The sequence below is a fragment of the Danio aesculapii genome, chromosome 6, assembly GCF_903798145.1.
Source record: "Danio aesculapii chromosome 6, fDanAes4.1, whole genome shotgun sequence".
In the NCBI taxonomy this organism is placed as follows: domain Eukaryota; kingdom Metazoa; phylum Chordata; class Actinopteri; order Cypriniformes; family Danionidae; genus Danio; species Danio aesculapii.
Genome location: NC_079440.1, coordinates 42,910,058 through 42,923,496, shown reverse-complemented (window position 1 = coordinate 42,923,496; position 13,439 = coordinate 42,910,058).

Below are 13,439 nucleotides of genomic sequence, written 5' to 3'. Positions count from 1 at the left end.
CAGCACACTGCCTCTTTGAACTTTTACCTTCTGGTCGACACTACAGAGCACTGCGCACCAGAACAGCCCGACACAGAAACAGTTTCTTCCCTCAGGCAATCCATCTCATGAACACTTGATGATAATAATTGTGGAACCAACATCACTACTTGCTAGACACTTTTATACACGTATACACTTATTTAACAACACACTTTACATGCCAATTTGCACATAACAGCTGCACATATAACATTGTATATAGTAATATAGCTGTACATACACTTGTCAAATTGTATATTTGCATTCACTACTTACTTTTATTTTGTTTTAAATATATTTATTATCTGTTTTTTGTCCTGTGTCTGTAATCCTGTTGCACTGTAGAAGCTCTGTCACGAAAACAAATTCCTCGTATGTGTGAACATAACTGGCAATAAAGCTCTTTCTGATTTCTGATTCTGAATATTCTTAATTAAAATTATATTACAAATTAATAAATGTATTATTAATATACAAATGTTGTTTTTGATTAAACTACATTGCTTTATTTACTACATTGCGCCATTTACTTGGGCACATGCCCCCGTAATGGAGTCTAGCGACACCCCTGATGAGTCTCCTACTTCTGATGCTCCTGTGAGTTTCCCTTTTCCGCCTGTTGTGGTCATTAACTACAATTTAAATATCTGCCACAAAGAAGACATCTATCTAACAATCTCTGCCCACCTCCACACCCTTCCTCTTGGAAGGACATCTATTTACCATCCGACCAGCCATCCAGCCATTCAATACTCTTTCCATCCATCAATCAATCCAAAAAACACCTAACCAGACCATCAGTTTGCAGTCATTGCTAAGGTGTGATTCCCATTTCTTCACATGCTCCAGTCCAACCTGCAAAAGACAAAAACAATACTAACAGAGCTCTACTGGCTGATCTCCAGCAATAAACCAAATGTTCTCCAGATAAATATTCACCATTGTGCTTCTGTCTGTTGTGGTTCCATTACCTACAATGTAAATAACTGCCACAGACAAGACATCTATCTAACAATCTATGCCCACCACCACCGCCTTCCTCTTGGAACGACATCCATCCATGCACAGATACATGTGTTTTCCTCTTTCTCTACATGCTCCATGACAATCTGCCTATGAGAAAGATGTCAAGTCTTTAATCTCAATACATTTCTTTGGAAACTAACTCCCTTGTACAGTCTGTTCACGCGGTTCTAACTGTTTGCTGAGCTCCAGGTCTTCAAGTACATCTTCACCTTTCTCCTTGTGAGTATCCTTCTTCTGCTCCACTCCAACCTGCAATAGACAAAGACCCAACAAAACCCTCTGTGCTGTTCTCCACGGATCCTCTTTTGAGTCTCCCTTATCTGCCTGCTCTCTCTCCATTACCTGAAAAAGAAAAACCTGACACAGACAAGGCCTAATTACTATCTACACCAACCACCACTCCTGTATCTTGGAAGAATGTCCATCCATTCACCCCTCAATCTGATTTTTAAAAAATAAATTCCTGACCATCAATTTCCAGTCATTGCTGAGGTGTGTGATTCCCTTTTCTCCATGTGGTCGAATAAAATCTGCAAAATACAATAGAAAGATGTCAAGTCTTTTATTAATCTCAATACATTTCTTTGGAAACTAACTCCATTGTTCAGTCGGTTCAAGCCATTCTACCTGCTTCCTGAGCTCCAGGTCTCCAAGTATATCTCCACCGTTCCCCTTGTGAGTCTCCTTCTTCTGCTCCACTCTAACCTGCAAAAGCTGCGTCTTAAATGGCACACTATACAATATGAACTTATACACTATGTACTTATGCACTTACACACTCAACAGACTAGTAAATGAATGTAGTATCGTCCACAATAGAACACTGACAGTTATTTACTAACCGCAAATTCAAACCGTTTCCCAGATGATGTTTGACGGTTTCCAAATCAGTGGAACAAATTACCATATTATCAAATAATACCTGGCATGAGTATAACCGCATTCACCATCAGGAAGCAGCATAATCACTCTCGTAGGAGAATTTTGCTTTCATAATCCAAAATAAAGTAATAAAACTTAAGCGCCTGATAGCTCCACCCCTTAAGGTATGTGATCAAAACTGCGGCTGTTGAGTGCGTGAAGTGTCCAACAGTCCACTCTTAAATAAGTGCATCATCTGGGAATATAAAGTGCACTTAATCTTTTAGAGTTTTCAGTGTGAACGCACTACTTACACTATTTACACTACAAAATGGCAAAGAATAGTGTATAAATATGCGATGCACTTAAAGATAGCTCCAACAAAACCCTACATGCTGTTCTCCATCGATGCTCTTGTGAGTCTCCCTCTTCTGCCTGCTCTCTCTCCATTACCTGAAAAAGAAAAACCTGACACAGACAAGGCCTAATTACTATCTACACCAACCACCACTCCATCTTAGAAGGACGTCCATCGATTAACCCGTCCATCTGTTTTTTAAAAAATGAATTCCTGACCATCCAGTCATTGCTGAGGTGTGTGATTCCCTTTTTTTCTCCATGTAGTCCATTCCAATCTGCAAAATACAATAGAAAGATATCAAGTCATTATTTTATCTTAATACCAGCCTTTGGAAGTTTCATCTACCATTGTCTCCAGTCTGGTTCTGTTCTAACACTAACAAATAATATTTCACAGCTATAAGTAAATACTGTACAAGATGACAATCTATAAACTTAGAATAGAGAAATATGTTACAATAATTAGTAAAACTGTAAATAAAACAAATAACAATAAAAAGCTACAAATGTTGAACAGGCCGACAACATAAACTACAAATAAATGATACAACAGCCAGACAATCTATCCAACAACAGACATGCAGTAATATTTAATGTGTTAATGCTGCCAACATATAAATACATTATAACAGATCAATTACCTGACGATATAACAAATAACAATCTGCAAATGTTAAATTAGATAGTAATATACAAATGAAGCATAAAAACAAAGAAAAATATTGTATCTATCTCTGTCTATCTGAATGAAATGCCCGACTATCACTTATTGCCAGAGTAAAGCTACGGTCACACTGGGCTTTTCCTCCCATAGACTTCCATTCAAACACACACGAATGCGTCAGACCGGAAACGCAAGGTCATGCGTCAAGTTTCGCATGTCGTTGCGGTGCAAAGTTCAAGCTTGCTGAACTCTGACCTGCGAAATTGCATCACTTGACATGATCTGGACAGAAATTTAAAACATGGACCAATCGCTCGCTTTTTTTAATGTCTAATCATCTTGTTTAATCCCGCCCCTTTTCGCACACACAAACTCCAGTGTTACCGCAGCTTAAGACCAGGTTCTCCACCCACTGAAGCACCCTCACCTGAGTCTAATCAGACACACACCTAAAAATCATCACCATCATCATCACAGCACTAAAACTGAAACAGTGCAAAGACCGCTACTTCTATACAAGCAATAACTGACTGACCCACCACCTGACTGATCAGGCTCCTACCGAACTTACATTAGGAACTTCATATAAAGACTCCACTCACATTCACTCAGTGTTTGGCCTCTTCGCTGGTAAAGAAAGGACTAAACTCACTATACACTGTCAGTGTTGATTCTTAGATAGCAGTTTACTTACGTCTCCTGTGTCTTCCATGTCTCTCCTAGTGTGATATCTCCTGGTTCCTCGTCTGGTCTTCATCCTGTTTGTCATCTGTGGTATCTGTCTCCAAGCCTGCAGAGTCAAATATCCAGTTTATGTTCATAGACTTATTATCTGCATCAATAAACTCACCTGCTTATACTCACCTGCCATCCTGTAAATAAACAGTGTTCATATAACTCCCCTGAATCCCGTCTCTTCTGACACTCTCTAAAAATTAAAAAGAATAATTTAAAAATGTTTGATAAAGTTGACTTGATTCAACTTAAAAATGTAAAGCAGTACCTAATTTATTACGATGTACTTTTCATTACTGAGGTCTGTTTCCCTTTTTCTCCACATGCTCCATGCCAATCTGCCAAAGAGAAAGATGTCAAGTCTTTAATTTATCTCAATACAGTTTTTTGGAAACTAATTCCATTGTTCAGTCTGTTCAAGCAGTTCTACCTGTTTCCTGAGCTCCAGGTCTTCCAGTATATCTCCAATGTTCCCCTTGAGAGTCACAGGGGTGTTGCTAGACATAAAGCTCTACAAAGGCACGGGCCCTACTCAACAGCACCGCAAATTATTTACCCACATATAAATAGCTACACTTATTTTTTTAATTACACTTATATTTTAATTAAAAATTATAATTATATTCTAAATAAATAAAAGTATAATAATAATTATTATTATTATACAAATATTCTTAATAAATAACAGAAATCAATCCAATGTAAAGACACAACATTTACTGGGGCACATGCCCCCTTAATGGGGTATAGCGACACCCCTGGTGAGTGTGCCTGTTGTGTGTTCATTAACTACAGTTTAAATATCTGCCACAAAGAAGACATCTATCTAACAATCTATGCCCACCTCCACCCCCTTCCTCTTGGAAGGACATCTATTTATCACCTGACCAACCATTCAATATTTTATCCATCAATCCAAAAAACACCTAACCAGACCATCAGTTTGCAGTCATTGCTGAGGTGTGATTTCCATTTCTCCTCATGCCCCAGTCTAATCTGCAAAAGACAAAAACAAGACTAACAGAGCTCTACTGGCTGATCTCCAGCAATAAAGCAAATGTTCTCCAGTGTTCTCCAGATAAATATTCACCATTGTGCTTGTGAGTCTCCCTCTCCTGTCTGTTGTGGTTCCATTACCTACAATCTAAATAACTGCCACAGACAAGACATCTAACAATCTATGCCCACCACCACCCCCTTCCTCTCAGAAGGACATCCATCCATGCACCCATCCGTGTGTTTCCCTGTTCCTCCACATGATCCATGCCAATCTGCCAAAGAGAAAGATGTCAAGTCTTTAATTATTCTTACATTTCTTTGGCAACTAACTCCATTGTTCACTCTGATCAAGCAGTTCTACCTACTTCCTGAGCTCCAGGTCTTCAAGTATATCTCCACCGTTCCCGTTTTGAGTCTCCTTCTTCTGCTCCACTCTAACCTGCAAAAGACAAAGCCAGCCCAAACAAAACTCTACGTGCTGTTCTCCACCAATGCTCTTGTGAGTCTCATTCTTCTGCCTGCTCTCTCTCTGTTACCTGAAAAAGAAAAACCTGACACAGACAAGGCCTAATTAACCATCTATACCAACTACCACTCCTGTATCTTGGAAGAACGTCCACCCATGCATCCGTCAATCTGATTTTTAAAAAAGAAATTCCTGACAATCAATTTACAGTCGTTGCTAAGGTGTGTGATTCCCTTTTCTCCATGTGGTCCAATAAAATCTGCAAAATACAGTAGAAAGATGTCAAGTCTTTAAATAAACTTGTTACATTTCTTTGAAAACTAACTCCATTGTTCAGTCTGTTCAAGCCATTTTACCTGCTTCCTGAGCTCCAGGTCTTCAAGTATATCTCCACCGTTCCCCTTATGAGTCTCCTGCTCCACTCCAACACCAAAAGACAAAAGCTGCGTCCCAAATGGCACACTATACACTATGTACTTATGCACTTACACACTCAACAGTATAGTGTATGAATGTAGTGCCGTCCCAAATAAAACACTAACGGTTATTTAATAACCTTAAACTCAAACCGTTTCCCAGATGATGTTTGACGGTTTCCAAATTAGTGAAACAAATGACCAAAATATCAAATAATACCTGGCATGAGTATAACCGCATTCACCATCAGGAAACAGCATAATCACTCTCGTAGGAGAAGTTTGCTTTCATAATCCAAAAATAAAGTAATGAAACTAAAGCACCTGATAGCTCCACACCTTCCGCTACGTGATCAAAGCTGCGGCTGTTGAGTGCGTGACGTGTCCAACAGTGCACACTTTTCTTTAACGGTTAAAGAAGTGCATCATCCGGGAATTTAAAGTACACTTAATCTTTTTAGATTTTTCAGTGTGAAGGCACACTATATATATACTACAAAATGGCAAAGAATAGTGTAAAAGTATGCGATTTGAGACGCACCTACAGACAGCACTGACAGAGCCCCACCTGCTGTTCTCCAGTACTTTTTAGATAAATGTCCACATATGCTCTTATGAGTCTCTCTCTTCTGCCTGCTCTCTCTCCATTACCTGAAAAAGAAAAACCTGACACAGACAAGGCCTAATCACTACCTATACTAACCACCACTCCTGTATGTTGGAAGGACGTTCATCGATTCACTCGTCCATCTAATTTTAAAAAATAATAAATTCCTGACCATCCAGTCATTGCTGAGGTGTGTAGTTCCCTTTTTCTCCATGTGGTCCATTCCAATCTGCAAAAAACAATAGAAAGATATCAAGTCATTAATTAATCTTAATTCATTTCTTTGGAAGTTTCATCTACCATTGTCTCCAGTCTGGTTCTGTTCTAACACTAACCACTAGCCTCTTCACTAGGTTTACTTGCGTCTCCTGAGTCTTCCATGTCTTTCTTAGTGTGATGTCTCCTGGTTTCTCGTCTGGTCTTCATCCTGTTTGTCATCTGTGGTATCTGTCTCCAAGCCTGCACAGTCAAATAACCAGTTTATGTTCATGGACCTATTATCTGCATCAATAAACTCACCAGCTTATACTCACCTGCCATCCTGTAAATAAACATCATGTACATTACTCCCCTGAATCCAGTCTCTTCTGACATCTCTAAAAATTAAACTGAATAATTTAAAAATGTTTGATAAAGTTGACTTGATTCAACTTAAAAATGTAAAGCAGTACCTAATTTATTACGATGTACTTTTCATTACTGAGGTCTGTTTCCCTGTTTCTCCACATGCTCCATGCCAATCTGGCAAAGAGAAAGATGTCAAGTCTTTAATTTATCTCAATACAGTTTTTTGGAAACTAATTCCATTGTTTAGTCTGTTCAAGCAGTTCTACCTGTTTGCTGAGCTCCAGGTCTTCCAGTATATCTCCAATGTTCCCCTTGAGAGTCACAGGGGTGTTGCTAGACATAAAGCTCTACAAAGGCACGGGCCCACCTCAACAGCACCATCAACCATCAATTATTTACCCACATATAAATAGCTACACTTAATATTTTAATTAAAAATTATAATTATATTCTAAATAAATAAAAGTATAATAATAATTATTATTATTATACAAATATTCTTAATAAATAACAGAAATCAATCCAATGTAAAGACACAACATTTACTGGGGCACATGCCCCCTTAATGGGGTATAGCGACACCCCTGGTGAGTGTGCCTGTTGTGTGTTCATTAACTACAGTTTAAATATCTGCCACAAAGAAGACATCTATCTAACAATCTATGCCCACCTCCACCCCCTTCCTCTTGGAAGGACATCTATTTACCACCTGACCAACCATTCAATATTTTATCCATCAATCCAAAAAACACCTAACCAGACCATCAGTTTGCAGTCAATGCTAAGGTGTGATTTCCATTTCTCCACATGCCCCAGTCTAATCTGCAAAAGACAAAAACAATACTAACAGAGCTCTACTGGCTGATCTCCAGCAATAAAGGAAATGTTCTCCAGTGTTCTCCAGATAAATATTCACCATTGTGCTTGTGAGTCTCCCTCTTCTGTCTGTTGTGGTTCCATTACCTACAATGTAAATAACTGCCACAGACAAGACATCTATCTAACAATCTATGCCCACCACCACCCCCTTCCTCTTGGAAGGACATCCATCCATGCACCCATCTGTGTGTTTCCCAGTTCCTCCACATGCTCCATGCCAATCTGCCAAAGAGAAAGATGTCAAGTCTTTAATTATTCTTACATTTCTTTGGCAAGTAACTCCATTGTTCACTCTGATCAAGCAGTTCTACCTACTTCCTGAGCTCCAGGTCTTCAAGTATATCTCCACCGTTCCCGTTTTGAGTGTCCTTCTGCTCCACCCCAACCTGCAAAAGACAAAGACAGCCCAAACCAAACCCTACGTGCTGTTCTCCACCGATGCTCTTGTGAGTCTCCCTCTTCAGCCTGCTCTCTCTCTGTTACCTGAAAAGAAAAACCTGACACAGACAAGGCCCAATTAACCATCTATACCAACTACCACTCCTGTATGTTGGAAGAACGTCCATCCATGCATCCGTCAATCAGATTTTTTTAAAAGAAATTCCTGACCATCAATTTCCAGTCGCTGCTGAGGTGTGTGATTCCCTTTTCCTCCATGTGGTCCATTAAAATCTGCAAAATACAATAGAAAGATGTTAAGTCTTTAAATAAACTTATTACATTTCTTAGGAAACTAACTCCGTTGTTCACTCTGATCAAGCAGTTCTACCTGCTTCCTGAGCTTCAGGTCTTCAAGTATATCTCCACCGTTCCCCTTGTGAGTCTCCTTCTTCTGCTTCACTCCAACCTGCAAAAAACAAAGACAGCCCCAACAAAACCCCATTTGCTGTTCTCCAGCATTTAGATAAATGTCCACCGATGCTCTTGTGAGTCTCCTTCTGCTGCCTGCTCTCCATTAGCTGAAAAAGGAAAAACCTGACACAGACAAGGCCTATGCAACCATCTATACCAGTGGTTCTCAACGTGTGATACGTGGGCTTTCTTTTAGTGGTACTCGGAGGAATCATGGACTCTATTACCCTTTGATGTGTATGATAACAGATGTGATCAGCCTTGGCAGTTCCCTGTTCTGTATGATGACACCGTTGTGGTTAGTATGTTTAGTACATCACATCATCAGATGCTAAGAATCTAAAAGACTGTGTAGCTCTTGAGCAGATACGCGCTACAGTGAAGTGCTTTTGCAGATCAGTCCTGCTGGCATTTCAGTCACTGCAAACTCAGGAATTTCCCCAAGCTGCATCATTGTTAACATGTGTGTTCGTAGTTGTGTAAAATAATACGTGTTTTCGAAATATGCAGTAGCCTAAAGACATTTGTTTTGTAAATAGCCTAGCGGTGTAGCTTTCGATTTAGTTTGAACCTCAGATTTAAAAGAATCTGGATGTGATTCAAATGGTGTGGGCCGCAGAACATAGACTCTATGTTCAAATTTTCCATGTTTGAAGCTTGGAGAAACACAAAACTTAAAGTTAGTCTCTGTGTGCACAGACAGAGCACCCACGAACCTTACCCAAGTCGGCCTGAAAACAGTGGTCTGGCTTACGCAAACTACACAGTTTACTTAAGATATGATCTCAAGTCCACCAAATCATGGAAACGCTGCATGATTATATTGATAAATCACATATGAATTGATCAAACAGTGTATTTATAATCACTTGCTGACTTTCTGACAAACACACTGTAAATGAAGTGCTGTAAGCAGATCTCATCTCTCATTTACAGTTGAAACCAGAAGTTTATATACACTGTATAAAAAGGCGCATAACCATTTTTAAAAAAGTCAGATGTTAATGTGACTAAACTTTTTCTCTTTTAGGTAAGTTGGGATTATCACATTTGTTTCTGTTTTGCTTAATAGCAGAATAATGAGAGAGATATTTATTGAGAAATTGTTATAACTTTTCTTGAAAGTCAAGTTTACATACAATAAGATTATTTTGCCTCTAAAAAAGCTCAGATGATGGTGTCAAGGTTTTGGAAGTTTCTGATTGGCTAATTGACAACATTTGAGTTAATTAGAGGCACAACTGTAGAATTGTATTTAAGGAAAACCTCAAACACACTGCTTGCTTTTGTGACAACATGGGAAAATCAACAAGCCAGAATCAACAAAAAAAGCCAGATTACGATTTGCAAAATTACACTGGGAAAAGAATAATTTTTGGAGACATGTCCTGTGGTCTGATGGAACTAAGATTGAACTATTTGGCCATAATGACCAGTGTTGCATTTGGAGGACAAAGGGGAAAACTTACAAGCCTAGGACGCCATCCCAACTGTTAAGTATGGGGGCGGCAGCATCATGTTGTGGGGCTGTTTTGTTGCAGGAGGGACTGGTCTACTTCACAGCATAGATGGCATCATGAAGAAAGAACATTATGTAGAAATACTGAAGCAACATCTCAAAATTATTTTATTATTTTATTAATTATTTTAGAGATAGCACGGCCAACTCATGAGTTTGTAGTTAAACTCATGTAATGTGTGTGCGTCTGTGTGTGGATATATTTAATCCACATTGTTGGTGATAATGTTTTAGATGTAAGGAGAACAGATTTATGGCTACAAGACGCTGGCTCAGCTGTAACAACAAAACTCTTGCTAGTAACATCAGTGAAATGTCTCCACCAACCCCAAGCAGATTTAAACTGTTTTTATCTGATGTAATTTTAGTATTCCTGTAGCTCCTGAAAGAGAAAGAAGTCAAAGTAGTTTGAGTTCAGTGTTTGACCTCTGTGGGCTCATGAAGCCTGCACATACAAATAGTGTTCAATAGTTGAAGCTGATGCACATTTGCACATTTTATTCAACTTTGTACCACAGACACACACACAAACTATACTCAATGTTGAAAGCTCAATGAAAGCTAAATGTTGAATAAAAAGCTTTCAAATACATTTTTGGTCATATTTCTTATTTTATAATGTTGCATCTCACCCTGGTGGAAATCATCATTTACGTCTCACCAGGGATGTGTTACAACTAACCCAGACTGTGGGCTGAATGATAACATTTCACTCCTCCTGTTTGAAACTAAAGAGTTCACATTTTCTGTTTGTGCTGCAAAAATAACTTATATGGCACTTAATAGCAGACACTCATAACTCAATTTCTCAAAAATTATATAGAAAAATGTAATAGAAGTACAACTATCCCCAGTCTCCCCATATGGTTTCTATATGATGAATATGATGACATACAAATTTATGAGGTCTGAGCAACATTTTCAGGTTTTGATGAATATAGTCTACTATATGCTAATACTTTAACTTTAAGTACACATTTTTTTTACTTTTTATGAACTGTACCAATTTTAATGAACTTTAAAACGCATTTTTGTATAATTGTAAGCACAGTACAGTGTTAATGTTCATATTATTTATAATGTTTAAAGTGGCTGACATTATTGTAAGAATAAATCTGCCTTGTTTTTGAACTGTTCAGAGCTGTAGCTGATTAATTAGGCCTACTACGCTACTATATTTCAACGCTTTTCATTAGGTGGTAGACAATTTTTTCTGAGGTGAAAAAGTTGAGAACCACTGATCTATACCAAACACTACCCCTTTATCTTGGAAGGACGTCCATCGATGCACCCGTCCATCTTGGTTTTTCAGAAATTCCTGACCATCAGTTTCCAGTCGTTGCTGAGGTGTGTGATTCTCCTTTTCTCCATGTGGTCCATTACAATCTGCAAAATAAAATAGAAAGATGTGAAGTCTTTAATTTATATTAATAACATTCTTTGTATGTTTCATCTACCATTGTCTCCAGTCTGGTTCTTTTTAACACTAACAAATAATATTTCACAGCTATAAGAAAATACTGTACAAGATGTCAATCTATAAACTAGTTAATAGATAAATGTGTTACAATAATTAGTAAAACTGTAAATAAAACAATCAAAAGCTACAAATGTTGAACAGGCCCACAACATAAACTACTAATAAATAATACAACAGTAATAGGAATGTGTTAAAGCTGACAGCATACAAATACATTATAACAGATAAATTTATCAGATGATATATCAAATAACAATCTGCTAATGTTTAATTAGATAGTAATATACAAATAAAGCATACAAACAAACAAAAATATTGTATCTGTCGGTCTATCAACCTGAGAACATAACAAATAGCATTCTACGACTATAAATAAGCTACTAAAGAAGATTACAATAAATAAATTAGAAAATAAATAAATATATTTAAAGTCATAAAAATGACAAGTCAATATACTGTAACTTTAGCCATCTCCATCTCCAATTCCAACCAACATTCAGTACAATCTACAGTCTAACCGAAAAAAGACGTGGAAAAGCTAATATCAATAATCTGAAACGATATGGCAGAGAGAAATACTAAAATCTTTAGTGTACTGCAGCAAAAACACGTCGAAACAACCAAATATAATAACCTAAAATGAGACTTTTAGAAAGATCTTCACATACCGCTAATGTGCGCGATGGTCAGACACTCACTGCAGCTCACACTAGCTTCTCAACGTCATCGACCGTTTTTCGAACACATTCTTTTTTGGAACGCCACTGACTTTGGTAACCACAGCAACACCACCGCGCGGCCATATTTAGTCACCAAAGGTGCAGTGCGCGATTTCAGTGAAACGCTGTAGAAAAAAGTATATAATAATGATAATAATAATAATGATTCTGTTAAGGATTTTGGTCCCTTTATTGCTTTCGAGTATATAAAAATTGCATCTTTGATTCACAGTTTGACTAAGTTTTGTATGTTTATATTCTATTCTGTATATACGTCTAATTTTTCAGGCATATTATAATAAATTAATCTTTTTCTTACCTGTATGTAAACTCTGAAAAATAAAATATAGTTCAGTTTAAGCCACCAGAGAGCAATGTAGTCACAACTTTGTGTCTCAAAATATAGGCTAAATCATTTTATGGTAACTATCTATTATAAAAGTCTGTGGTAAAAGCAACATCACATTTTGATATGATACATTCTCATGGATACTTTAATTTATCAATTGAACCAGATAATTAATTACATTATTTCATTGAAATAATGTGAATAAATTAGGTCAAATACTAAACAATAGATATGTTAAGATATTTTTTTATGTAAAATGGCAGGTTGCATGTTTGACTATTTATTCTTAAAATTATCTTTTGTTTTTTTTACTAACCATGCATACATGCACGTACATTTCTTTTTCTTAAATATTACTTCTAAAAATAACTACTTATAGCACATTGCTATGACTAAACATAATCTCCAAATATTGATCTGTAGAGGGCGCTACGACACCATTTATCACCTCTACAGTGGAATTACAGCAGTTAAAACCAATTTTGGCCAATGATCAACTGAACACAGTTACAATTAATGTAAAAATTTGCTGTGAATTATTAAATTAGCATGAATTTCGAAGATAAAATGATAACGTTTAAAGATTGTCCTCAGAATTTCCATGAGAATTGCATATTGTGGGCTCCTGTGATGCAAAATTCAGATAAATAGTGACAAATAAAGGATGAACAGATGCAATTGATAAACAAACAATCAAACGTGTGACTACGTGATCATCCTTGAACAAAATGTCCGTTTCATTCTTTTCACAAAAAAATACTAATATATCTTTAATGACTTTAGTTTGCTCTTGAGTGCATAAATTTTCTACATTAGCCTACTTAAAACATGTAGACCATTGATTGTGATTAGAAACACATGAAGACAATTGTAGTGGGTAACAAGCCATATTTGAGATATTGACCAAGTTTTTGATTAT